The 26,862-nt window shown below is 37.6% G+C and overlaps 1 protein-coding gene and 1 long non-coding RNA gene across 2 annotated transcripts in view; one reads left to right on the plus strand and one right to left on the minus strand.

The window, feature by feature from the left end:
* The window catches only part of LOC109277885 (cytochrome c oxidase assembly protein COX18, mitochondrial), an 82,150-nt gene that overhangs the window by 24,755 nt on the left and 30,533 nt on the right, over window positions 1-26,862 (plus strand). The window contains exons 7-9 of the transcript XR_008421754.1: window positions 14,761-14,907; window positions 17,328-17,498; window positions 17,888-18,039. The gene's annotated coding sequence lies outside the window, so the exon portion shown is untranslated. The remainder of the gene's footprint in view (window positions 1-14,760; window positions 14,908-17,327; window positions 17,499-17,887; window positions 18,040-26,862) is intronic.
* On the minus strand, window positions 1,793-21,721 carry LOC109277923 (uncharacterized). The gene is made up of 4 exons (XR_002085392.2): window positions 21,682-21,721; window positions 21,234-21,358; window positions 7,368-7,514; window positions 1,793-2,020 (listed from the first exon to the last, which is right to left on the minus strand). It is a non-coding gene; the product is annotated as an uncharacterized LOC109277923 (long non-coding RNA).

The raw sequence follows: 26,862 nt of genomic DNA on the forward strand, positions 1-26,862 counted from the left end.
CACACACACACACACACACACAAAAAAAAAACCAGAGTTGCAAATGAGGTTCATTCAGCTCTCAGTTCAGGTTTGCACTATAGTTTAACCCATATAACATCCATTGGGGGTGAGAACTTAAGAATGACTTTCTTTATTTTACCCATTTCATTCTCCATTCATGTAGGTGAGCTTTCACTTATAGCCTCCAATGGGGGCAGGGAGGGTGGTGGCATAAGTCCATCCTCTTCATCACAGAATCTCATCTGGACAGTCTTTTTTTAAGTTTATCTTGAGAGAGAAAGCAAGAGGGAGGGGCAGAGAGAGTGAGAGAGAGAATCCCAAGTAGGCACTGCACTGTCAGCTTGGAGCCTGACACAGGGCTCGAACCCATGAACTGTGAGATCATAACCTGAGCCAAAATCAAGGGTTGGACGCTTAACCGACTGAGCCACCCAGGCATCCTGGACTCTCCTTGAGCTATTCCCATGGTCCTTGATCCTCTTAACTACTTCTCTTTCATCCTAATCCCAACCTACTCTGTTGTGGGTGCTCCTGAAATAGGTCTCCTTTTCTTTTCCCCAAGATTTCTGTGCTGGACAGGTCCAGAAGATAGAGGAGGGTAAAAGTGATAGTCTGGCTGGAAGGTAGAATATAAATTTTAAAAAGATCTGACACTTTATATTATAGATGTTTATTTCCTATCAACATATCCCTTTCCTTTTATATCTTACATTAAAAGCCTGTCCTCTGCCCAGCACAGACAGCCCGCATTCTATCACCTAGGTGTAGAAGCTTTCAGCTTCCAGGAAATAGGGATGGGTGAAAGAAAAACTCACCTCACTATGTCAAACAAAAAATAAGGTGGCAAATGTTAGCTTGGTCAACTTCCTGACACCAATTTACAAACTTCACATCCACTATCTTTACCCCCACTTTCTCTCCTGGTACTATAAAACACATGTCTTTTTTTATTATTTATTATTATGTATCATTTGTTACTCTTTTTTTGATGATCCCTCCAGCAGGGACCTCACTGCCATGCTTAACTTAATGGTTCTCCATCATCCAGCATTGCTTAATCTGTATCTTTCAGTATTCCATGTTACTCTCTCTCCCTCCTATCTCTCTTCTCCCATTCATACTCATTTTATTTATAAGTCATTCATACTAGCTGTCTCCACTCTCTCATTCTTCATTTCCCCCCAGTTTTCATCACTTTGACCTTTTGATTTGTGCTCTAGTTCACTAATTTGTTCTTCAGCTGTCTCTGTCCTTCAGGTGTGTCTACTCAGTTCATCTACTGAGTTTTATTTCAGTTACAGAATTTTAAATTATAACTATTCTTACAAATTTTTGCACCAGCCTATTTTGCTACAAGAATATGGTATCTTTTTTTTATTAAAGCTTCTAAAGATATTAATTATACTTTAAAATCACTCTTGGGGCACCTGGGTGGCTCAGTTGGTTCAGTGTCTAACTTCAGCTCAGGTCATGATCTCATGGTTCATGAGTTCGAGCCCCACGTTGGGCTCTGTGCTGACAGCTCAGAGCCTGGAGCCTTCTTCAGATTCTATGTCTCCCTCCCTCTTTGCCCCTCCCCTGCTCATGCTCTGTCTGTCTCTTTCTCCCAAAAATAAACATTAAAAAAAAAAAGAAAGAAAAATCACTCTCAGTTTGTTGTATTTATTTTATTTCCTCAGGAGTTAGTTCTGTGTATTTGGATTTATGCTTATGTTTCAGGGTGTGATTTTTGCTTAACTATTTGGTGATTCTTGGTTGTGTTTTTGTCTTTGACTTAACTTTCTCTGCTAGCTTCTGTTATTGTAGCATCTTCCAGTAATTATGAGGAAAAGATACCAGGTCTTCTATGGAGAGTGCTCCTTGTAACTCTTGGGTGTAGCTAGCCATTCAGGACATAGCTTTGCTTTGTGTGAGGGCACGGCAAGAGGACAGCTGTCTGGGAACCAGGAAGTAGGTTCTCAGCAGACACCAAATCTTCTGGCATCTCATCTGATCTTGAATTTCCCAGTCACCAGAACTGTGAGAAATAAATTTCTACTGTCTATAAGCCACCCAGTCCATGTATTCTGTTATAGCAGCTGGGAAAGATTAAGACAGCATCTGAGTTGGTATAAGTCAAGATTAGAAAACTCACCACCAGCCTTCTTCAAGTATTCAGGAATCTATTTAAAACTGTCTGAGACAAAGACATATCTGAACTTTGAAACGACTGGAATTGTTGCCCAGTTTTTCAACCTTCAGTTATGCTCAGATAGCATATCAGAGACTTCTCACTAAGGATATTCATTTCTGTGTGAAATTAGAAATAATCTTATAGGGCACCTGGGTGGTTAAGCATCTGACGTCAGCTCAGGTCATGATCGTACAGTTCATGAGTTTGATCCCAGTGTTGGGCTCTGTACTGATAGCTCAGAGCCTGGGAGCCTGCTTGGGATTCTGTGTGTCCCTTTCTCTCTGTCCCTCCTCTGCTCACACTCTATCAAAAATAAATAAACATTAAAAAAAAAAAAAAAAGTAAGAATCTTAAGTTTCCAAAAAAGACAGCTGACTCGATTTTTTCTAATGCAATACAGTGGAAATGAATGAGGCTGATGGAGAAGATAATGTCATTGAAATATTCATGACAAAATTAATGAGAGAAAATCACATTATAAAACAATATGTGCAGAGATTCTTTAAAAGGAAAAGCTAGGGGCACCTGGGTGGCTCAGTCGGTTAAATGTCTGACTCTTGATTTCATCTCAGATCAAGATCTCATGGTTTGTGAGATTGAGCCCTGTGTTGGGCTCTGTGCTGACAGTGCAGAGCCTACTTGGGATTCTCTCTTCTTCTCTCTCTGTCCCTCCCATGCCTATGCTCACACTCTCTTATTTAAGTAAATAAACTTAAAAAAAAAAAAAAAAGAAAAGTTAAATGCTTATAGAAAGGATAAACCACAAAATATAAAGTGATATTTTCAAGATGTTAAGATTTGGGGGATTTATATAGCCTTTTCTGTGAAGCTAAAATTTATTTAGTGAAATGTATTACTTTTGTCATCATAAAAAGTGTTGTACACACATTTTCAGAAATCTGTCTATTTGGATAAATCAAAATCCTATATAATTGTTCTGGATCATTAAATAACATCCTAATTCTTTCATGCACAATTGTAGTTTTAATGAGTTGCTATAATAATTTAGGTGATTAATTAAAGATTGAGCTAAAATTATACCACTTAGGAGACTCATGATCAACTTATGGTAAAACAAGAAAACAATGTCTAATGTTGAGCCTTTTATTCTTTAAATTTTCGTTTTTGTATCTTATAGCAATAGCAAGATAGCAATTGCAGCAGTGGGTAGGTGGGCACAGTTCTGAGAAAAATATTGCAGAAGTGGTTCTTCATTGCCAGCGGAAGCTCATTGCTCACCCTGCAGGCTGTGTCTTAGGCAGTAGCCCAACACTGCCCACTAGTGGTTTGTAGAAACAAAGCATCAATGCCAATAAAGGGCAGGTGTTTTGCGTAAGCTTTCTTATACCTAGGACTTTTAAATTAGAATGAAAAGTTGTTTATGCTTATAGAGTTTTGCAATTCATAATAAACAGCCTCCTTATTTTATAGATGAGAAAACTGAGAAGTAAAATGAATAGCCTTAGATCCCACAGCTACATCGTAATAAAGATGGGAGTGGAACCTGGGACTCCATTGTCCCTAGCCAACATAATTTTTGCCAATCTGAGCTACCTTAGCTTTAAATTGGTTGGCTTAGAAGTCCAAGGTATTTGTCAAACATAGTCCTGAGTTGTAGACTCAATTATGCATAGGAAGCTCATGGCTCCTCATTATTTTCAGCCATCCCTTAACTTTGCCTGGTGATTTGTGATAGTTTGGATATAGATAGACCTTTGAATTTTGGGGACCTATTTATTTATTCAAGTTAATGTTACATAGATGAGATGTGCAGATGGTTAATTTAAAACATCACCCAGATATTTGGTTATTGCTGATGAGATAAAGCCAGCACAGGAAGGCTAAACTTTCTGGAAATGCACTCCTTGTCCCTGATAGCAATGGTAACTGGCAGAGTCTAATAACATTTATTGCAGACATATTTTCATTGTTAAAAGGGCATGTTGTTTGTTGAGTTAAGGCTTATGTGGAATTATTATGGTTTCACTTTCCTGATCTCCTTGACACCCACAAGTAGAATTGTGGCCTTTATGTTGTGCATTTTCTTGTGGAAGAGGCACAAGTGAAGAAACCACAAAGGTGTTAACAAGTGAGATGGTGATACAGCAAGTCTAACAATTTGACAGGATGTGTATATTTGCATATCTCCTCTTGATTTGGTCTTACTTCCTCCCCCGACTGCATTTAGATATGGGAGCACTTGATTAATTTTCAAGTCTGTGATTAGAGGGAAACTCAACTGCATTTTGAACTGACTTGTAGATAGAGTTCACTGAAATGAGAGTCAGACTTATGATTAATGCCTCTAGGTGGTGCCTGTGACCTGTATTTGGATTCAGTAGCTTATCAGAGACAGGAAGAATACTATAGAGGAGTGTGTGTGTGTGTGTGTGTGTGTGTGTGTGTGTTCCACTTTACAAGCTCTGTAGGGAAACAGTGTTAAAGACCAAAGAGTGAGCTTGGGGACCCTTTGTGGTTACTCAGTTTTTATTTTTCCAATATCCTTTGTTTTTTCCCTCCTGGGAAGGAGAATTCACGAAGTTGACATAAAGAAGGAGGTGAAACCCAAGGAAGAAATTTGGAATTTTTAAAACTTATGACTAGCAGTTTATGTTTTTAGGGGTGAAAAAAATGACTCTTTCATGTATATATTGCATCTAATATTTGTCTAATAAGCATATGCAGAAGGCATTCTGTTAGCATGCTACTCTTTTTCTGTGATGTGTCTCTATAGCCAGTCTTTTTCTCTCCCTTTGTTTTAGCCCTCTCTACTGTTTGCAGCTTGGGAAGGTTGATTTGATCACTCAGGTGTTTTTTTCTGAGTTGACCTCCTGTGTGATCTGGAGGTTCTGTTAGTGTTACAGTGTAACTAAGGTGTATGTCCATGTATTAGTCTAGAAAGCAGAGCTGGAAGGACCTTTAGAGATCAGCAAGGAAAGGAGTTTTCAAGTTCTCCGTTTGTGTGATCAATAACATTTCAAGCACAGATTGCCTAATCATATCTTGGGTTTAGAATAATTAAATAAAACAAACAAATAAAAAGGTCGCATAAGTCTGTAATTAACAGAGCCTGCATTGAATTAACAGAGGCTCTCAACTGTTTACAGATTTCACTATCATTCTACCATATCCACTCTTTCAGTGAATTTCAGTGGATTTTCAGTGATTTCATAGACCAAAAATTTGGGGGGTCAGTTTAGGATTGGCAGTGTTTTACTTAGGACATTAAAGCCACCCCTAATATCATGTCACCACTACTTCACAAATGAAGAGATATTTTAACACCATGTGGGTAAGAAGGATTTAATCTCAGAATTGATGACAGTCTTTCGATTTAATAATATATGTAAAACTCTACATTGTTCATTTCACCAAGGACAAATGAGCTCCTCTTAGTTTATTGGTAATCCATGAGCAGCAGTAGAGAACTATCTAGGACAGTCTCTTCATTTTTTGGGTGGAGAAACTGAGACCCAAATAAATTGACTTGTTTAAGGTCATATGTCTTGCAAGTAGCAGAGAAATGAGTTTTCCTTATTAGTTCAATAGTTAGAAAATTGGATGGCCCTCTCCCCATTTTTCTCTTTTTTTCTGCTGTTGCTGAGCGAAGGACACATACAAAAGCTAAGAAAAGGCAGTGTATGTCAGGCAGAAAATAGATCCCATAGTGGAATTTTCAATTCTATGTCATAATGGTATTTTTATTTTCTATGAAATCTAACTTGTTTCTTTTTTTCCTTTGTCATCTGTTTCCTTCTTTTCCAGGTTTCCCCCCAGATTTACAGAGGTATAATTGAAAAATAGAAGTGCGTATATATAAGGTGAACAACATGATGATGTGATAAGCATATACAATGTGAAAAGCTTATCACAATCAAGATAATTAACACATCCATCACCTCACATAGATACCATTTTTTGTGTGTGTCGTCCATTTTGTTTCTGAATCCCATTTAGAAATATATCAGTACGTATTTAAGAGAAAGGAATAATGTTTACTGAGTACTTGCTCAATTACAGGGATTTTGCTAGGTGTTTTGCATAGTTATTTAATCTTTGCCTGTCTCACAGCAACGTCTGAGATCTGGATGAATAACATTAAATGCCAAAATTTCCCACACCATTGATTTTCCTCCCGTTCGGTATTTTCTTTAGAAATACAGAACCGTATCTTCTTGCCATCTGGAATTAATTGTATTATTGCCTATATATCTACACATTCTCCCTCGGTCTTCATTTTACTACAGCTGTGGTCAAAGGAGGGGCTTTTTAGAATTACCAGACAGTGCTGGTGGAGGGAAATAAATCAAGATGAGCTGCATTTGTATGCAAATTAATGAAGGGGAAGGAGAATCAAGTCAATGAATGCCATTTCCTCTTTGGGAATCATTCCCCATGTAGCAAAATGGGTGAAAGTTCCCAAGTAACCAGTCTTCACTAATATGACCACCAGGGGGTGTTCAATACTGTCAGATTCTGGTGGTTCTATCTCCAGCAAAATCACAGCACAAGTTTTCTGTAATTATGTCTTTTCTCTCTGTCCATCCTTTCTGCTTTAGAATGGGATCATGAGGCAGATGTTTTATCTTTACTATTCCTTGACTTTTGGAGCTTTAATAATATTCCATAGAAAATAAGTAGTCCTTTTATGAGATTAGACTATATATTATACATGAAATTTTGAATTTACTAGTTACGTTGACCATTGTTTCTTAGACTTACTAGTTACCTTAACCATTCTAGAACCCTCCATGAAATGATGGAGGATAAACATGCCACTGGAAGGCCCTCTGCCGCTCACCTTTAATTTTCTCATTTTATTTCATTTGGTTCCAGGCCATCCTTTACATCCACATTTAAATTCCTTTCTTCTTAATAAAATATTTTCTGGCTATTTGATTCTAGAGAACTTTCTTCTAAACTCCTACAGTTCCTAATTCTTCACATAGTCCTGTATTGTCTAACACCATTAGCTTCTGCATTGTTGCTTTCTTTCCTCTAGAAGGTTAAGAACTCCTGGAGGAAAAGCCCTGCAAAACCTTTTCCTCAGGCCACAACAGTGTAGGAGTGAAACTGTGGTCTCAATGACCATGGCAAGACATACTTTCAGGCTTCATCCTCACCCACTGTGTAAGAACTCCAGCTCCCCCAGATGTGTCCAAACTAGCTCTACAGGTCTGCCTGAGCTTACTTCACCTGTCGGTCGCTGTCAGGAGGAGCTGGTTCTGGCTCCTCTCTCCTTCAGGAATGCTGTTGCTGGGGCCACCAGAAGCATCTAGAGTCCCTGCTGTTGCATCTGCAGTGCTAACCAGCAAGCTGGCCTCCTCTCCGGTTCCTCCTGCAGAACAAGATTTTAGTGCTTATTGACCTTTATTTACACCTTTTTTTTTTTTTAATGAACAGCTATCTCTCTTTTTTTCTCCAGTTTACAAAATCCAAGGCCCTTAACAAAAAGCTTTAAATACAGAAATGTTTTTCTCTGTGTTGAGGCATTAGTGTATGTGTATGTGTGTATTTGTGTGTGTGTTTACCTAAGACTTTTTGTTTTTATGAAACAGGTATATTACTGTATACTTTAAATAATTTATTTCACAAAAGCCTGTGCCCATAAAGTAAAACAGTCTTTCTATGAAACATTCAAGTAACAATGGCTTGGGCACCAACCAGACACAGGAGCAAAAAATTCACGCTTTTCCCTGGGTGTTTTTTTCCAAATATCTTGAAACTTGCCAAGGTCTCTTATACTCTTACCTCAATTCCATTCCCTAGTTGCTTACCCACAGCTGCCTTCTGAAACTGAATACAGGCCTGAGGGCCATAGGCTGCATTCCTAAGCCCCAGGAGAATTCTGCTATGAACTCTACTGCACCCAGGCATTTCCTCAATGTGGAGGCACCACTGTCATGGTGTTCCTAATGGCCTACTGCTCCTGGTGAAAATATCTATGGATCCACACTTTGAGGTTTGAAAGAGGATACTTCTCAGCATCATGCTTCATTGAGGTGCCCACAGTAAAAATACATGCCTCAGGCTAAATAATTTTTGATTCACTTATTGATTCATTGACTCACATGTTTTTTTCTTTCATTCAAGGAAAATGTTCAATGAGCATGAACTCCATGTCAGGGACAGTGCTAAACAGCTGGATAGACATTGCCCATCTGGTGTCCTCAGAGGACCTGGGGGTGGTGGTGGTAAGAGGCTGTGTTGGAACAGGTTCCAGCATTAGATACACACCGGTCCTGAAACCCACTTTCCTTTCAATGACTTTGGCCTTAGGTCTCAGTTTGGGTGATCCGTGGCCTAACCTTTCTTATGTGAGTTTCCTTGTGGACAACACCTTATCTTGTTGACATCTGGCTTGGGTTTGGATATCTCCATCCTCTCCCACCCTAGCTCATCAGACATGTTTTTATATCTTTGACTCTCTCAAGAGTATGGCTTTGGGATTCATTTCATTTTTTACCAGGATGCCCTTTTACTTCATACACATTTATAAAAGCATATGGTTCTACTCTACCAAAAAGACCTGGGCTCTAAATTCAGTTACTGTGTTGAGAGAGACATAATTCTTTTAATCTACAGAATCTGAGCCCTGATTCAGATGTAATATCTTGTAATAACTGTGTATATAATTTTGAATTCTTTTTCTCCTCCTCTTCTTCCTCCTAACTTAACTTTATATATAATAAATGCTAGCAGATATTATTAAAGATTCTTGAAAACATATTTTAAAACCTGCATAATGACCCATTGTGTGAATGTCCCATAAATGATTTCACCATATGATTGGGGAGTTTGTGTTTTGTTTGTAAAGTTTTGCTGTTATATAAAAAATCTTGTGATGAGAAACTTCAGATATAAATCTCAGTCCACACGTATTTCCTTAGGAATAACTTCTAAGAGTAGAGTTACTTATTAAACAGGAAACTTTTTTCCATAATTTTTCACCAATTTTTCTTTCTGCCAGCAATGTATGAGAACTATCCCACTGCATCTTTATTAACTTTTAGCATGTATTATTTTGGCATTTTGATAGAGGCATTGTTTTAATTTATATTTTTTGATTACCACTAAGAATGTACATTTTAATATATTTGTTGGCTTTTGTATTTCTATTAGTTTTTAATGCTTTTCATGATGATTTATGAGCTTGCTTTATATGGTAAAAATACAATGGCTCTTTGTCATAATTGTGCCAAGAGTTCTTTCTCCATTATGTTGTCTTTTCATTTTGGTTATAGCATTTTTGATGTGTATAAACTTAAAATTTTTATATGTCCAAATTTTTTCATATTTTTTGTGATTTCCTGACAAGTATAATTTACATCCAAATATCAGCAAAATATTCACATATTTTTCTATTTAATTGTTTTATTTTAAAGCCATTTTAAAAACATGAAGTTTACTAGATTTTATAGAATCTATCTCTTCCTCAAAGATTGATCTAGTGTACCTTACATTCTTTGTTGAATAATTAATTTTCCCTCTTGTTATGATGTTGACTTTATGATATGTTCTTTTATGAACGATGGTTATTCTGAGTTTGTCAATTTTGTTTTAGTAATCTGCCTGTCTCCCAGTACAACATTGACTTAATTACTATGATTTTGTTTTTAAGTTTATTTATTTATTTATTTAGAGATAGAAACAACATGAGTGGGGAGAGGCAGAGCGAGAGAGAGAGAGAGAGAGAGAGAGAGAGAGAATCCTAAGCAGACTTCACACTGCCAGCCCAGAGCCTGATGTGGGGCTCAAACTCACCAAACCATGAGATCATGACCTGAGCTGAAACCAAGAGTCGGACGCTTAACTGACTGAGCCACCCAGGTGCTCCAGTATGATTTTACAATAAATGCTAATATTTGGTAAAGCAAGACTCCTTTATTATTGCATTAAGAAGTTACTCTGCACTCTTGTCTATTTATAGTTCTAGGCTAAATTTAGAATAATTTTATCCAGTTGGGATTTCTCATTATTCCATTCAAAAAGTGTTTATGGAGTCCTTCACCGTGCCAGGCATTCCTTATTCTAGGTGCTGGGGAATGGAATGCACTTGTGTCCAAGATAGACAATCACTGCTGTCGTGGGGTTCATGATCTCTCAGAGGAGACAGACGGTAGACAAATAAAGGAATGGCTGTACGGTGCAGTATCAGGTGGTGCTGGTGTGACAAACAAAAAAGCAGGGCAACGGCAGAGAATGATGGAGATGGTGTTAGAGAATGTTGTTCAAGAATATTTCTATGAGGAGGCCATGAGAGAGTGAGTGGAAAAGAGTAGTCACAGGCAGAGGGATCATGGGTTCCTGGTGCCAGAGGAGCGGGAGGAAGGCTTGTGTGATCCGAAGGAATGAGGGGTTATAGGGATGAGGTCAGGAATGGAGTCAAGGGCCAGATCACGTGCAGCCCTGTAGGGCCTGAAGAATACTTTGGATTTTAGCAAGTGTTTTGATTAAGATTATGAAACATTTATAACTTACTTTGGGAAAGAATTGATATATTTTCAGAATTCCATTTTTCCTTTGAAGAAAGTAGTCTCTTACCATGTTTTCGTTTCCTTTTATCCCTTCACCTCCTTCTACTTTACACTTTATAGTAAAAATATGTCATTTTGTTTGTGTAGGTTCCTCACATGTTTTTGGGTCATTTCTAGATATTTTATATATGCTTCATGGTACTGTCAGTGGAATATATATTCTATTGTATTTTCTAACATACTTTCTGGTGTACAAGAAAATGTGGATATACATTGTATATCTTACACTTGAGTACTAAATTTGAAATTTTCGATTAATTCTTTACCAGTTTTGTGTAAACAGTTTTAATTTCATCTTCCATCATAATGACAGTATGTCCTCTCCATTTACATAGCTCTACCAGATCAAGAGTGATATTGGATAGATATCTTTGCCTATTTACTATTTATGTAAATGCCTCTAGATTTATTTTTAATATAAGGTTATTATTTTAGAATATTTATTTGCACATTAAATAATTTCCTTCTAGTTCTAGCTCTTAAAAGTTACTTTTTTCCCCGTAAGAATGATTTACTGACTTTCAGATTCCTTGTTAGCATCTTTTGATGATTGTATGGCTTTTGTTCTTTGACTTGCAGATTTAAGGAAAGATTTCTAGAAAAAAAAAGATTTGTAGATTTCCTAATATTAAACAATTATTGGACCCTTTAAATCAATGCTGTTCAGGGGCGCCTGGGTGGCTCATTCGGCTAAGCATCTGACTTCGGCTCAGGTCATGATCCCACAGTCCATGAGTTCAAGCCCCGTGTCGAGCTCTGTGCTGACAGCTCGGAACCCGGAGCCTGCTTCAGATTCTGTGTCTCCCTCTCTCTGACCCTCCCCTGTTTATGCTCTGTCTTTCTTTGTCTCAAAAATAAATAAACGTTAAAAAAAATTTAAATCAATGCCGTTCAATTATGGTAGATGTTTGCTCTAGTCTACTGATCAATTTACTTTGTTCTTATTTTATTTGGTCCTTGTCAAATTCACATAAGTAAGACCAATTTATAACTTTTGTATTTTGGACTCACTTTGGTCACCTTTGCTATTTTGGTTATGAAATTAACTGGATCACCTACCAGTAAAAATGTCTGGTCCTAAAATCTTTTACTGGATATAATTAGATGATAACCTTCAATTTCTTCAAAGCTTATCGATCTTCTCTTGTTTGATATTTTTCAAGCCAGTTTTGATTCCATATATTTTTCCTCTCAACCTTTTATTTCATTGAGATTTGGGGATTTGTCAGCACAGACTTAGTAATTATTTAATTTCAGGAAAATCTCTTTTCATCGTAAGGCCCTTCTTGTCCCTGTAATTTAGACTTGAGACCATAGAGGCAGGACTGGGGTGATCTGAGAGACTGACGTTGGGCTCCACTCATTTGTCCTTATCTCATTATCTATGAACAAATATATTCAGATGGAAGCAAAGGGAGGCAGAAGGAGATGTTTAATTATTGAACATGGATTTCAAAAAAATGCATATTCTGAATACTTTAACAACACAAGGGCTGGTACATGATGTAGACTAGTGTAGATTGATATAGAGGGTTTTGTTGGCAGACCACCTAGGTTTAAAACCAGACTCCATCACTGACTAACTGTTTGACCTTGGGAAAATTGCTGTGCTTCCCTGTGCTCCAGGTTTTTCATTTGTGAAATGAAGATTAATTAATTTGCTGATTCAACAAATATTTATTATATTTATTGAGAGCCACCTATGTGTTAGGCACTGCTTTAAGATCTGCAAATGCCTCAGTAAAAAAAGTACTTGATCTTTGAGTGTATCCTACTTGGAGTTCTTGAGCCTCTTAGATATACAGATTAACTTTCCCCACCTTCATTGAGATATAACTGGCACATAACATTGGGTAACTCTAAGGTGTATAATGTGCTTATTTGATGTACTTACATATTGCAATATGATTATCATCACAGTGTTAGCTAACACCCCATCATTTCACATAATTGCTATTTCTTTTTTGTGGTGAGAATATTTAAGATTTACTGTTTTAGCAACTTTCAAGTGTACATCATAGGATTGTTATTGATTAATCACAGTGCTGTACATTAGATCCCCAGAACGTATTCATTTTCTAACTAGAAGTTTGTACCCTTTGATGAGCACCTCCCCATTTTCCCTGTCTCCCAGCCCCTGTTAACTACCATTCTGCTCTCTGTCTCTATAAGCTCAGCTTTTATAGATTCCACCTATATCATATAATATTTTTCTTTCTGTGTCTGACTTATTTCACTTAGCTAATGTCCTCAGGGACCATCCATGTTCTTATAAATGGAAGGATTTCCTTCTTTCTCATGGCTGACTAATATTTTATTATGTAGAAATATAATATTCATATGTACATATTTATGTGTATGTAAATATATATATTTAATACATCTACTTTATCCATTCATCGATCAGTGTTCATTTAGGTTGTTTCTATATCTTGGCTATTGTAAATAATGCTGATATGAACATGGAAGTGCCCATACAACTTCAAGATCCTATTTTCATATCCTTTGGATGTGTACCGAGAAGTGGGATTGCTGGATCATATGGTAGTTCTATTTTAGATTTTTGAGGAACCTCCACACTGTTTTCCATAGTGATTGTACCAATTTACATTCCCACCAGCAGTACACAAGGATTTTCTTTTCTTCATATCCTCACCAGCAGTTGTTACCTCTAATTTTCTCAAGGATAGCTATTCATTCTAATAGGAATGAGGTGATCTCTTACTGTGGTTTTTAATTTTTTTTAATTTTTATTTATTTTTTATTTTGGGAGAGAGAGAGAAAGGGTCCACAGATCATGGCTTGAGCCAAAATGAAGAGTTGGACACTCAACCAACTGAGCCACCTGGGCACCCCTCAACCTTTTTTTAAAATCAAATTTGAAATTATTGGTCACTATTTCTTCACATTTTTTTTCTGCCCCTTCCTCTCTGTTCTTTCCTCTGTGACTCCTATTGTACATACTTTGGTAGCTTGTAGTTTCCCACAGCTGCCAGAAGCTCTGTTCATTTTCTTCATTCATTTTCCTTTCTGTATAATCTCAATTGACCTGTTTCCACGTTTTCTGATTCTTCTACCAGTTCTGCCATGAAAAAGTAGTTGGGAGTAACTTTGGGGTGGGCACTTCTTTATAACACATATGGGAGTCCTCTTAAATGACATTTGAGTTGAGACTAGGTCATAATAAAATCTGGTTTCCAAAGGTGATGGGTTATTCTCCAACTGAATTGCAGACTCTCCCTCCATGGGTTGGAGAAGGGGGTTTGATCCTTCCCTGGGCATCTCCACACACCAGTGCACTTGATGGGAATTTCTGTGTTCCTACTTTAGCTCTCCAGATATGCTATACAGACAAGTGTTCTAGTTCTAAGAACTTTATTTTTTAATAACTCGTTGCCAATTGTTCTAAAACCCCTTCCATTTGCAAAGGAACTTTTATGATTTAGGCAGACATGAATTTTTCATAGAGAAGTAGGAGGACTTAATTATAGTTTCAACACACATTGGCATGCTTGGAAGTATCCAAAAGGAAGTCAAAGAATTTTGAGAATTTAAGCCAAGATACTTATTTCATCTTAATAATGTTGTGGCTTGATGTTATTTTACCAGTAAATATTCCCATAAGTATCAGATAATTGGGCTTTATTCTATGGCCTGAAGGCCAATATTCTTGGTGCAACCAACTGAAAGACTGAATTCCAAAAATGGAATTTCTCCATGGAAAATATGTTGTTTCCAGCCCTTGGTATTCACACCTAAGGCGTGTTGGCAGCTGTTCTTTGGCCAGCGGAAACAGGCATGGTGGTACATAAAGGCAGTTTCTATGGAAACCTGAACCCAAATGATACTGGGGCTGTGAAGATCAAAGGCAACACCCTGAATTGTTTGGAGAGCCCAATGAAGGTTTCAGAACTTTATCGTTCTCCACAGAAAACACTACAGCCAAGAATTTGAAATGCTTTCTTCTCCAGGTGCATTAGAACTATGTGCATAAAATAGAAATTTGTAGTTTGCTCATGAATTTATCTGTTCTAATTATTTTACCAGCTATTTTACAACATCCTTCTCTGCCATAAAGAGAATTGTCATCTTCCATTAATGCTGTGATGAATACGGAAGTGTCGATACTACTTCAAGATCCTATTTTCATTTCCTTTGGATGTATACCCAGAAGTGGGATTGCTGGATCATATGGTAGTTCTATTTTTAATTTTCTGAGGAATCTCCACACTGTTTTCCATAGTGATTGTACCAATTTACATTCCCACCAGCAGTACACAGGGGTTTTCTTTTTTTCACATCCTCACCAACAGTTGTTACCTCTTATTTTCTCGAGCATAGCCATTCTAACAGGAATGAGATGATTTTTTACTGTGGTTTTTAAAATTTTTTATTTTAATAAATAAATAAAGCAATAAGACACACAAAATATGCTGAGCCTATAAATTTGGTGGCAGAGATTGATTTATTTTCATAAACCATGGATAATCTATTCAGTGTGTTATTTTTCCCCATACACTCTTCTTCCTATATACAAACACCCATGTTGCCAGATGCACACACAGCTAAACCACAGTTCTACCTGTAAAGAACATTTTGACCTACAGTAGTATTTTCTCACATTAAGTGTCATCCTTACACTGATTCTTTGTTTAGTATTTCGATACAAATCCCATTATCACAACCTTAGCAGAAATTAAAGTGGAAGAAAATATATTCCCATGAACGTGTCTTCCCAAGAGTGCATTTTGTTTTTATTTTGTGGAGCTTGATGTGTACTCGTTTCTTCTGACAAGCTCCCAGTTTATTAAAGTCCTGGTGAATGACAAAGGAGCATTTTCTTCCTGTCTAGTGCAGATTGTCAAGATAAAATCTCTGAACATACTACATTTGTCTGTGGGGATTTGCATCCTTGGTTTCAAGGGCCATTTTAGAGTCAAGTGGATATGTTAAGGTTAGTTGAAGTAATCAAAAGCATCATATTCACCATGAAGTAATGAAATGAAGACTGGATATGTTTATGCCAAGATTTATGATTAATTTGTGCACATGAAATATGGAGGGAGGGAATGGTATAATTTGAAGAAGCTCTCTATGAAATACTTATTAAACCTTACAAGGCCTTTACTTCTCATAGACATCCAGAACCAAGTAATCAAGCTACCTAGACCGTATTTATTAGAGTCTAGTTTTCTTAACATTCCTGAAGGGAAAAGTTGCTTTTTCCCACCTTACAGGAGCACTCCATCTCTGCTTCTCCTCTCTGAGACACAGAGTACCAGCCACATTTCCAGGCTGGTTCTGCATATTTTCTTTACTTTTCACTCCTGCTTTCATCCCTCACCTATGAGGGGCACACTTGCCAGAATCTCCTCTCATCATACCTCTACTTTTTCCTTTCCCCACCACAAACAAAGGACGTTTGACTCAGAATTGTGATAAACCTCAATCTGGAATTTTCACTTTTCTTCTTGCAAAGCATTACGTTTTAATAGTGAGCTATAATATAACTAAGGTTTAAATCAAACTGGCAAATTGGCTGTTTGCCATTTAATACACAGAATCATAGGATAAAAAGATATAGAAGGGAACTTGGAGAGTATTTATCAGTATTTTGCCATCATTTTTCACTAGAGGACTTCTGCAGAGGAAAAAGAGCCAATTCAGCAGATGTCTGGAGGCACAGAGAAAGTTCCAGTCAGAATGAATATAATATATAATGTCTTTGAAGTTCACTATTTTAGCTTTAAAATTTTCTGCAACTTTGAAGTTGATACTAAATTATACCTTTACTTGTTTTCTAATAAAAGTAGTTCTAGAATTACTTACCATTAAGTATAGTGGTCCCTATTTTTCCTTCACCTTTGTGTAGCATCTAGCACGTATCTTTATACCTTGAGGAGAATGTAAACCCCAATACAAAAAATACAGACTGGACAATTATATTCTATGGTAGGTGAGTAAACTGAGACCTAGAAATGTAGAAATTTGCTTAAGATCACCATGGTAGAATCAACATGAGAATTCAAGTCTAATGGCGTTCAGCCCAGTGAGCTTCTCATCAAACTCAGACATATGTTTCAACCTGATATCTTTTCCACATGTGTTCCTGGAAACTAAGGTTTCTGTAAGTCAGGAACATCTTTGGAACCTGACTGACCTCACTTAACCTGGTTTTCATGCCGTATAAGGATTCCTGAAAAACCACTGTAAGAGTAATTGTGTGTCTATATATGCCTCTTTCAGTAGCTTTGCTCACAAGGGGAGACGTGAGGGTGTGTGTGTGTGTGTGTGTGTGTGTGTGTGTGTGTGTGTGATAGCAGGTGAAGTAGGGAAATGGTGAGTGGTGGTGGTGGTGGGTAGCATTCAACAGATCATTTTTTTCCCCATTTTCTGAAACCACTACTTTTTCCTGAAACCCATTAGTCTGGTTTTGGCTTTAAGCTGCTGAAGGAAAGCATTATTCAGGGAGTACTGCAGGGGCTGATTCTTGTGGAACTCATGAGAGTTAGATTTGGCTGATGTCAAAATTTTCATCAGATTTTGAATTTTCAGAGACATTTTGTACTCTGCTTATGAGATTGATATAAATAGTTTTGTTCTCTGTCTCCCAGATAGAAGCATGGATAAAAAGAAGAACTTCATTTGTTCCACATGGAAGATAACAAAATATATTTGAGTGATTGGATGGATGGATCTTTGTGGATAATCATTAATCAAATTTACATAACCATTTTCATGAATAAGGGAAAATTTGCTATTCTAAGCTAAGTTGACAAAAAGAGGTAATACTATGTCCCTTAAAAAATATAATACAAGTGAAATGTACACACTCTAACCAACCAGGTAGAAATAAGGAAAAATCCTTATTGCTTCCTTTCATAGGTGAGATTAGAGAATTCTGACTTTTCTCTTTGGTCAGGTGAACCATTCATAGGTATTATGTGAATGCCTTTATCAAATAATCCTGGACTTCTCAGGATACCTATTTCAGTGCCAGCCACTCAGATAGAAGTTGGGAATATAAAAATAGCTAAGGTCAGTTGTGCCTCAAGTTTCTTACAGTCCATTGGAAAGACAAGTACATGAATAACTAACCATAGTATAACACAACAAAGTTTTATGCTGGCGGTACAAATGAGAAGAGAGATTCTGTTAATTGTTGTTACTGCAGGGGGCTACAGAGGGTTTCACTGAGAAGATAAGTTGTAATGCAAGGATGTATTAACTTGGAAGTGGAAAAGTGGAAGGAGAAAAGCGATGGCAAGGCGATGGTTGGAAATGGGAGTGCGCCATGATCTGTTGAGGAAATGGCAAAGAAAAAAGGTAAGTGCAGGTTCGACCAAGAAGGGCACTTATGGCAGGCCAGCATGAACCTGGGAGCCAGCCAAGGTTTTAAACCGAGAAATCATTGATTGGGTTTGGGCTCTTTAAAAAGCTATCTCTGACAAGAGCTTGTAGAATCGATTGGGTGGTGGGTGGTGTGAGAAGATTAGAGAGAGGGGGACCAGTGTTATCCAATTCTGTAACCCTTTTTTCTTTTCATACAAACTCAAAAGTTGCTAAAAATAAAGGAAGGTTTTAGAAAAGCTGATTTTATCTCTGATAGGTGAGGTGACAATAAATAGAGATAAAATGAAGTTGCATGCAATGAGAAGGGGAAGTGCAGGTGCAGGAATTGTGTGAGGAAAGACTAAAAATCTCTTTAAAACAAGACATTCAGAAACAGTGATTTGTCCAAGGTTGTAGGGATGTTGGAAGCCATCACAAAATGATCCTTTAGCCAACTAGAGAAGAGTGAGAGAGCAGTGAGAAGACATATCCATATTGTGTATTTATTCCATATGATGTAATGTTAAATGAAAAAAGATATAAATTTTTTTTAAGTAAACATACTCTCTGCCCTCACATAATCACAGCCTCCCACAGTACCAGCATCCCATATTAGAGTGGTACATTTCTTGCAGTTGACGAACCTACACTGACACGTTACTGTCCCTCAAAGCTTTGTAGTCCACATTAGGGTTCCCTCTTGGTGTTGCACATTCTGTGGATTTTGACAAATGTACAATGACATGTATCTACTATTATAGTTTATTACAGAATAGTTTCACTGCCCTAAAATCTTTTGTGCTTTTTAACACTTTTATATAATAATCATAACATTTTAAAGACATATATATGATATATATGTACGAAAGATTGGAACTAAATTGAGCAGCATGTTTTAAGAGTGCTGATTCAGATTTCCTGCTCACTTATAGATTCATATTTCTTGCTTGGCCACAGGACATACTAATGTCCTTTCCTACGATCTGGCCATTTACTAGATCACTCTAGGCCCATTGGGCATGTTTTATCATTAGGCCTAAATAACAGCGAAACAGGATTACTTGTGACAGGAGACAGTTCCAGTTTTTCATGAATGTTTACAATTCATTAAAATATGTGGGGGAAGAGGCTTCATTTAATCCAAGAGCAGTGAAATAAACATGTTAAGAACATCTAAATAATTTCAATATATTCATTTTTGTGTTGGGGGAGGACAGTCATTTAGAGTCCCAGGCTCTGATATCTCCCATACTCTCAGACCCTATAGCAGCAGTGTGAAGGTGTTAAAATCCAGCATACCTGTTCTCTGCAAAGCAGTTATGGTAGTGATAGGGTGGTATTGGGGCATGGGTTGTATATGTGAAGAATCAGGTTCTGTGACTTTAAAAAAGTATAATTACCTACATGGCAGGGAAAAAAATTGAAACATTTAAAGAGAAAAAATGGTGCAGGGAAAAAACATTCTAGGAAAAAACACCTAATAATCTAAATAAACTAGATGACTCTCATCATCTTTTGTTCCTTTTAACTCTGGGAGTATCCTGGTTGGAGCAAACGAATAAAAATAAGAAATAAAATATTGTTCAGTTATGAATGGGACAAAAAGGGATTTCCATAGTATTCTTTAAATGGCAACGATAACTTTTTCTGAAGATAGATGGATACTTGTAAGGTTACAGCTGGGATAGATCATGTTCAGGGATAGTTTTGGAAAATAAAAAGCTGATATTTTAAATAAATACAAAATTGGAAGATTAAAAAAGGAAATGATTGGTTGTGTTTTGCTGCAAGAAAGAATAATTCTAAGAATGCTTTTTCTTTTGTCTATCTACCATCTACTTCCTATGAATTAAATATATGAATGTCTTCTTCAGAACATTGGAATGCCACCTTTTAGAATAATTTCCATTTTTTGGTAAAGGTGTTTAAATAAAGACATGTTTGGGCTATGCTTGAGAAGGCAGGAAAGATTTGGCTGTATTGAAATTTATATCCAGCTATAAATCCAGTATCTTTACCTCTTGATTTTTAAAGGCAGTGGTGAAAGGGAGCACAGCATGTGGTGAATTATGAATGAAGACATGAAAGGATTTCTTGGTCTGATGTGAAGCCAGTTCCTCCCCCACCACACTCTGTTTCTGGAGTTGTCTTGAGTCCATTATAAATATGACTCTAGTGAACCATACAAATATCTCCTTTGGAGTGTTATGCACAGTGTTAATATGTAGTCTATCCCTGAGATGCTTTTGTGCAAATAAGAAGTGCTACTTAATAAAAATCAGTGTGTGCAAGGGTACAAACTAAATATCAAACCTTCAAAGCGTCTTCATGACAGAGATTACCAATTCTGACTCTAATTCATTATTTATATAGCAAAAGCATGTGGGAGTATGTGTGAGCAGCAGTAGAGGAGTGGGGAGAATCTTCCTGTTCACATCAAAGGTGTTAGGATACCAGGGACTGTTATCAGGATTCCTTTTTGAAAAGGAGTCTCCAAGACTTTGGGGGAAAGCTAGCTAACTAACTCTCCAACTAACTAACAGCAGTGAAGGGATTCACTGAACTGGACACTTGTGCTGTGAGTACCCTTCTAAATATATGTTATACTTAACAAAGTTTACATTAAAAAATAGTGGTGAGTGCTTTGGGATTAACAGGCACCTAGGCCACTTGGATTAAGGCACTTAATTGAGAAAGACAATTATTGACTGCTAGTGTCTGGTGAAAATAGGTAGGCAACTCAGGTGGAGATAGCTGACAACTGGTCCTAAAGCTTGGGATCTGGTTTGCTACTGGGGAGAAATGGTTTTGAGAACATCACTTATAAATATTCTCCAACACTGCTGTGTGTGAATGTGTCCCACATAACACCAGGAAGGGGACTGTAAACATTGAAATAGCAATTGGCTCTTTAGTTGCCAAACAAATACTTTTACGTGTGGGGATGGATCCTTGTGTGCTGGAAAGAGAAATTTATCAAAGGTGAGATATCAGAATTAGTTAAAAAGTGGGCCAGCAATAGTAGAAGCATGGCTGCCAGGAGAAGAGAATGGAAGTGACAGCAGCAAACACAGAGGATATAATCCAAGGAGAAAATGATCCCTGCAGGACTCAGTGAGACAGAGAAGCTTTCAGGATTTGAAAGAATAATTCAGAGCTCAATATTCAAATGCCACTAGGATTCTTACCTACACACTTGATTGTCCCTGTAACTTCCTCCTCCTCAGAATAGCCCTTCTCCTACAAGTGACCTGGGAAAACAGGGATTATATTCCAGTTGCCATTTTGATTGTCATCAAATCTTGGTTGTTTCCTGATTGGAATGATTTCAGAAAATAAGGTTTATATTTTAAATTAAAATAGCCAGAGTGGGTGGGGTGGACTTTATTTAAAATATGTACATATTTAATAAATATATTTATAATTTAATGTATTTATTTAGGGTATTGTGCTAAGTGTTGAGTGGAGTACCAAGAAGTTAAGACCCAGTCTTCTCTCGCTAGAAATCTAGTAAGTAGTCATCTGTTTCCAGATTTTCACATCTAGGATTGGGTGGTGGTTCGTGTGGTAAATTATTCAAGATAGGCTAACTGGTGTAAAAACAAAACAAAACAATTCCCAGATTGAGCTACTTACATGGCATATTTTATTGCAGGTCAGTGGAGGTGAAAGGATCATTTACACTCTTTCTATTCCATGCCTCTTACATCACAAAGGGCCTTGGAGTCTTCTATGGGATCCTCTGCATCTGAGCTTCCGTTAGGGTCAGGCCTGGAAGATTTTTATACGGTCTAAGCCTGAATGTCACTTCACTTCATTCTAATGGCCTCACGACCCACTGATTACAAGGAGGTCTGAGAAATGCCGTCTTTCTGCATTCCCAGAGGGAAACAAAGTGGGGTCTAGATGGCATACAACATAGTCTTGTGCCATCAGAAGGGATCTCTCAGGCTTATTTTTTCTAATTTCTGAGAGTTTGAATTGGATTTGCTCTTCAGCCATTAAATTTCCCGCCTTTTAATAGGAAATAGAAGCAGGGAAGACAACACTTATCAAATATCTACTGTACATATACATGAAATCAATTAGCCCTTAACCAATCTACTGAGATGGGTATGGTTCTGGGTTACATATGTAGTTGCTGAGGCTGGGAGAGGGTAGGCAGCTTGTTCAAGGACACTAGCTAGAGATCAGTGGAAGAAGTGTTTAGATCTGCATGTCTGTTTCCAAGGCATTTATTCTTCTATTATCTCTGAAGTAGGAAGTTTAGCTAAGGAACAAATACTTGTTGAATTAATTAAAAAGATAAAAGAATTAAGTTACGAAAAAAGGCAAAAGTAAGCAATGAAGAAAAAATTTTAAGAAACATTTATGGGGTTTAATAATTTTTTTTTTAAGTAAATGTATGCTTAGAATTATAAGAAAAAGGTGCTCAGCACTTAGCTGTTGTCCCACCCTTCAACTAAACCTAGGGAGCAGTGACTAGTTCGTTCGTTCTCTTTCTTTCTTTCTTTCTTTCTTTCTTTCTTTCTTTCTTTCTTTCTTTCCTTGTTTCTTTCTTTATTTCTTTTCTTTTTTTTTTTTTTTACCATTCATTCAGCAACTATTTAATGGAAGCTTAGCATGTATGCATCATGAGGATCAGGGATGAAGAAGACAAACATAATTCTTTCTTTCACCAAGCATACACACACACAAGCCTTAAACACCACTCTCATGTAGCTTTTGTTGGGTTTGGGCAGCCCTTTCTCTTTAGGTGCTGCACTTGAAATCTGCTGATCAATATCTTTGTTCTTTCAAAGCAGAGGGGAAACGTCCTTCTTAGAAAGTAGTGTTTTGAGAATTCTCTCTGTGGGGAAGCACAGTAATAAGAGACTTGTTCTGTATTCCTGAATGCTTCCAAACAGCAGTCTGCTTTTCTAGAAATTGTTGGATGGCTTCTCCCAGGCACAGGGGGGAGCTCAACATTTAAGAATCCTACCCCAAAGCGTCTTTGGAATGGAGTGGTTAAATTGGTTCTTGAAGGTTGAAATGTATCTTTTCAGCTCTGCAAAATCAGCTTCCTTCATGCTTGTATTCTTCCTTTTCAACCAAATGCTGTGATTTTGTACTTGCCAAATTGATCTGTGGCAGAAAGGAGACTCCCAAAAGCTGGAGATAAAGAGGAGGAAATGTCAGGTGCTAGCCAGATTTTTTTCATTAACTCTGCAGCCGGGGAGTCCCTGAGTAAAAACCATACAAGTTAAACTCAGCATTATAGAAGAATTGTCATTATTTGTTTTAAAGCTAAGATTCTAATTATAATTTTAATACATATTGACATACTAAAATAATCTATAGTACAATTAATTTTTAAATCAGGTTATATTTAATGTGTTCAGTAGCTGGTGTAGATGATCCTTCTAGATACAGACTCTCTTCCTGAAGTTTTCTAAAATGTCAGTTTGGAAAAGCACTTTCTTGTATTTAAATTCTCTGTCACTTTCAAAAATTATGAAATCCCAGCAGTGTTTCTTGAATTTTTCCCAGAAATACTCACTTTGTCTTGTTGTATAGTTAAATTATTGTTTCTTTTTCAATCATTCAACAAATAATCATTCAGCATCTCCTGTGTAGCAGTTCCTGTACTAGGTGCTTTGGAACCATCTATGAGCCAACTGGTAAAAGTCCTTGCCCTTTACCTGAGTTCTAGCAGAAGGAGATAGACAATAAACAAGTGTATTAGGTAGATGATGTCGTTCACTTATTTGGGCATAAGCCTCCTTCATTGAAAAGGTGACTTTAGAACTAAGACTTGAAGGAGATGAGGAAGTATCCCAGTGGAAACCTCGAGGGAGAGACTTCCAGACAGCAAGAGCACTCATTGCAAAGGCCCTGAGGCAGGAGTATGCTTGGCATACTTGAGGAACAGTGAGGAGTTGAGTGCCCAGAGCAGAGAGAGCCAGGGGAGAGGAGTTCAGAGTGGTACTGTGGGCCAGATGGAGGGTGGGGTGGGTGTAGGCTATTGTAAAGACCTGGGCTTTTGTGCTGAAGGGGATGAGGACTCATTGCAAGTTTTTGACCATAGTAGGAACATGATCTTTCCCTATTTTCCTCTGTTCTTATACTTATTTGCTTTTGGGCATTTTTGTAATATTTATAATAGTGTTATTAGTAGGCTCTAGTCATGAGTATATTCAAATTTTTATCTGGTATGTTGCCTACAAAATGCAAAATCAGATACTGCAACAGCTTAGTTATATAAGCAAACAATACTCTATTTGTGGATACTAAGTGGCCAGGGGATTTCTGTATTCTGATTGGTTGACTTTGTGACTCAGTCAGTCCAAATATCATCCCTGATGCAACTTTTTAGAGTGCAGATTTTAGTAACCAATCTTACAGTGAAGCAATGTTTGCATATTTTATAACTTATTAGATTCTATTTTTTTCTAGATGGATCTCTGAACATTTACATTTTAATAAACTTCCCCCAGAAGAATACATTCTTCCTGCACACAGTGGCTCCCTTACATGTTTGAAAATATGAGCAAGCTTATATTTTGTATTTTATGCCCACTTCCCTTCTGTGAATGAAGTATGTGACTTCACGTTCTGTATTTTCCAGTTAGGTTCAGAGGGTGTTTTTGGATCTTGCCTCAGGCCCACGGACTAGAGAGGCTGTGGCCTGGTTCACCTCATGGTAATGGCTAGTAGTAATGTGTGTGGATGGATGTACTCCTGACCTGGAGCCCTGGGCCCATCTAAGGAGAGAAGTGTTATTTAATATAATTTTGTTTGCATATAAAGAGCCAAATGATTAGAGTATTGAATTAGTTGTTAGATATTTCTACTAATGGAAGCAATTTTATTTTGGCAGCTGGTGAGGTAAAGGGGTATAGGGGAGGAAAAAGTTTTTCCCTATCCTCTTAGGATAACTGGCTGAGTCCGAAAAGTAAACTGATACAGACAGATTAATAGGAAAAATGCATACACATTTATTAACTTTTTACATGTATATGGAAGCCTTCACAAGAGGCTGAGGCCTGGAAGAAACCACGGAAGCAGGAGGCTTTTATACCTTTGAGACAAAGAAGCAATAAATTGGTGAAGGATTGGGGCACCTGGGTGGCTCAGTCAGTTGAGCGTCAACTTTGGCTCAGGTTGTGATCTCACGGCTCATGCGTTTGAGCCTTGCACTGGGCTTTGTGATGACAGCTCAGAGCTTGGAGCCTGCTTCGGATTCTGTGTCTCCCTCTCTCTCTGCCCTCCCCCTCTCACATTCTATCTCAAAAATGAATAAACATTAAAAAAAAATTTTTTTTTAATTGGTGAAGGATTGACAAGGCAAAGGAGTTTGGGCTTAGGGTAGTGGTACTGGGGCTAGTAGGTCTTATCTTCCTTAAGTAGGGTTAATTTAATAAGATTTGTTTGCAGATTCCTCTAGTGCTATCTATGAGCTAATGAGAGTTTGTCTTTAGTAAAATAATTTATTTTATGCCTTTAGGTAGAAAACAGGGAGTTTTTTCCCTAGGTTTACTGCTTAATTGCCTTTTATTCAAATTGCCTTTAATTAAAGCAGCATATTTTAAGGTAGCATATTCTGGTTACCTTTGGTAGGTTGCTGACAATCTCTTTAAAAACCTAAGAAAAAGGGTAAGAGAAGCCTCAGTCTACCCATCTGCAGGCCTTAGGCCAGAGGCAGGGAAGGAATCCTTGAATCTTCCATATGGTTCAAGCCCCTCACCAGGAGTAGGGGCTCCATCAAGGCTCAAAGGTGGTGAGATGATTCAAACTCCTTAGCCTTGTCCTCTATGCAGAGAGAAAGTAAGGGTTCTGAGAAAGAGCATGGGAGGGACACTTAACCCAGATTTACAAAGCAAGGGGCAGATAAGGCTTTCCAGATGAAGTGAAATTGGAATTGAGGCCCAGCAGGGTAAATAGAAGTTAGCAAATCATGAGAAGACAGAAGAGGAGGAGTGGGAAGAGGAGGAGGAGGAGAGGACGATCTTGAACAACAAGAAGAGAGCTTAAAGAGTGGGATTGGGAGTTGAGTAGTGGGTCAGGGAAGAATGAAGACTCATTAGAGGAACTACAAGGATTTTGGCATGGATGAGTCATAGAATGCATTTGGGAAGAAGAGAAGAAGCTAGAGAGTTAGGCAGAAGCCATAGAGGTAGGGTCTTAAAGGCCATGGTGAGTTTCTAGTTTATTATAAAAATATCAGGGAACCTTGCTGGGGTTTTAAGCAGTGGAATGATATGTTTATGTTTGCATTTGAGAAAGGCCATCCTGATAATAGAATAGATTAGAAAGAAACAAGAGTGTGGGGGGAGGGAGGGGATGGGGAGAGAAGGGACCATTGCCATTAATTCAAGTGAAAGAAGATGCTGATGGCTAGAGCTACTCGGATGGCAATGGTTATGAAGAAAAACAGTTGTGTCTGAGAAAGAGTTATGTAGTAGCTTTCATTGACAGGACTTGTGACAGACTGGTGTTGGAAGCTAATGATACCATTTAACATAATGGTAAGGAATAGGATTGAAATAAAGATCACAGAAAAGATCCTCTTTGTAGGTTAATATGGAACACACACTGTTCACATCACATCTGGGTTTGGCAACCCTATAAAACCACTGCCCAACTTGGTCTTCATGATGACCACATTCATAGAAGCAGCGTGTCTAATAGACAGCTACCCTCTCTTCTTGTCTTCCTCCTCTGCCTTTTACCTGATAACCCTCTAAATTTTTGTCCCAACTCTCATCACTTTAAAAGGAACAGCCCTGGAATGCCAATCTCATGGTGGGATTGAGTTTCAGCAGGAGACTTGACCTG

Source organism: Panthera pardus, unplaced genomic scaffold (genome assembly GCF_024362965.1).
Source record: "Panthera pardus isolate Hobbes unplaced genomic scaffold, ASM2436296v1 HiC_scaffold_13, whole genome shotgun sequence".
Lineage (NCBI taxonomy): Eukaryota > Metazoa > Chordata > Mammalia > Carnivora > Felidae > Panthera > Panthera pardus.